Source organism: Limulus polyphemus, unplaced genomic scaffold, assembly GCF_000517525.1.
Source record: "Limulus polyphemus unplaced genomic scaffold, Limulus_polyphemus-2.1.2 Scaffold125, whole genome shotgun sequence".
Taxonomy (NCBI): Eukaryota; Metazoa; Arthropoda; class Merostomata; order Xiphosura; family Limulidae; genus Limulus; species Limulus polyphemus.
The window spans coordinates 206,984-208,575 of NW_013665735.1; the positions used below are offsets into that span (position 1 = coordinate 206,984).

Here is a 1,592-nt window from a genome sequence, read left to right on the forward strand (position 1 = left end):
ACACAAAAACGCCCATATAAACCAAAAAACTGAAAATTTGTATTTATCTCCCCATGGACCCAATGAATCTCTACGTCAAATTTGGTGAAGATCCATCAACAGGGGGCGAAATGGTGGTAAAAAACGCAAAAACACAAAAACGCCCATATAAACCAAAAAACTGAAAATTTGTATTTATCTCCCCATGGACCCAATGAATCTCTACGTCAAATTTGGTGAAGATCCATCAACAGGGGGCGAAATGGTGGTAAAAAACGCAAAAACACAAAAACGCCCATATAAACCACAAAACTGAAAATTTGTATTTATCTCCCCATGGACCCAATGAATCTCTACGTCAAATTTGGTGAAGATCCATCTACAGGGGAGGGGGGGGGGCGAAGTAGTGGTAAAAACGCAAAAAGTCAAAAACGCCCTTAATAACCGCAAAATGCAAAACTGAAAATTAGTATGTACCTTCGCATTGACCTAATGAACCTCCATACCAATTTTCGTGAAGATCCATCCACACCCTGCGAAATGGTTACATGGACATACAACAGACAGTACTATTATATTTATATAGATGTGTTTTGATCTGCAAATAAGAACAAGATGCGTGCATTGTTTATATCTATTATGACTCTCGTTTAAGCGTTACTTTTGTGCCTTGGCTATAATTTTAAGACATCCCAGTCCTTGTATTATCAATATCTTTAGAAACATTCATTTTTTAAAGTTATTTTTCCTTTTTTGGGGTTTCGGTATAGTGTAGGATTAAGTTTGCTAACTCCCCTACTGTTATAAACAACGCCACCTACATTAGTAAAATACATTCACGACATATAATAAAAAAAAGTGTTTCATAAAACAATATGAACGTTCCTTCACATCTAAGGCGGAGGTTTATCTTCGTATTATCAATATTTTAGAAAAAGAATCACTGCCTATGTGTAACTCCTATTTCTGTCTCATGTATAATTATTAAATATATATATATATTGTAAATTCTTCCTACAATTTTACTATCAGTTGATTTTCACTACTTTTATATTTACATCAGAAGTATCAAACGTTTTGAAGGATACATTTTCTTTCATGAATTTTTACTAACTTACTTAAATGTAAATGTTGAATGCTAACTAATACAGTTTCAACGTTTTTCTAATATTCAGCAAAATAAAGAGTAATATTAAAAATAGATGTATTTAAAGTTCATAATGCCGTTATTAAGCTTGTCTACTTACCCATTTATCTCATCATCCTTTCGTTTATTCAATAATCGCTCTCGACTAACTTGTTCTTATTCGATGACGAGGAACCCACTTTGAGACTAATAATGGCTGGAGACGGCTTAAATGGGTAATGAAGAAAAACTTTAATACAAGTTTAACATGACAGCAAATGTACAACGTTTCGACAAGGTTTTGTCATCACCAGACAAAACCTTGTCGAACCGTTGTACATTTGCTGTCATGTTAAACTTGTATTAAAGTTTTTCTTCATTACCCATTTAAGCCGTCTCCAGCCATTATTAGTCTCAAAGTGGGTTCCTCGTCATCGAATAAGAACAAGTTAGTCGAAAGCGATTATTGAATAAACGAAAGGATGAT

General features: G+C 33.9%; 1 protein-coding gene across 1 annotated transcript in view; it reads left to right on the top strand.

The window, feature by feature from the left end:
* LOC106472925 (serine/threonine-protein kinase Nek5-like) overlaps nt 1-1,592 on the top strand; it is a 22,901-nt gene that overhangs the window by 15,806 nt on the left and 5,503 nt on the right. The window lies entirely within an intron of this gene.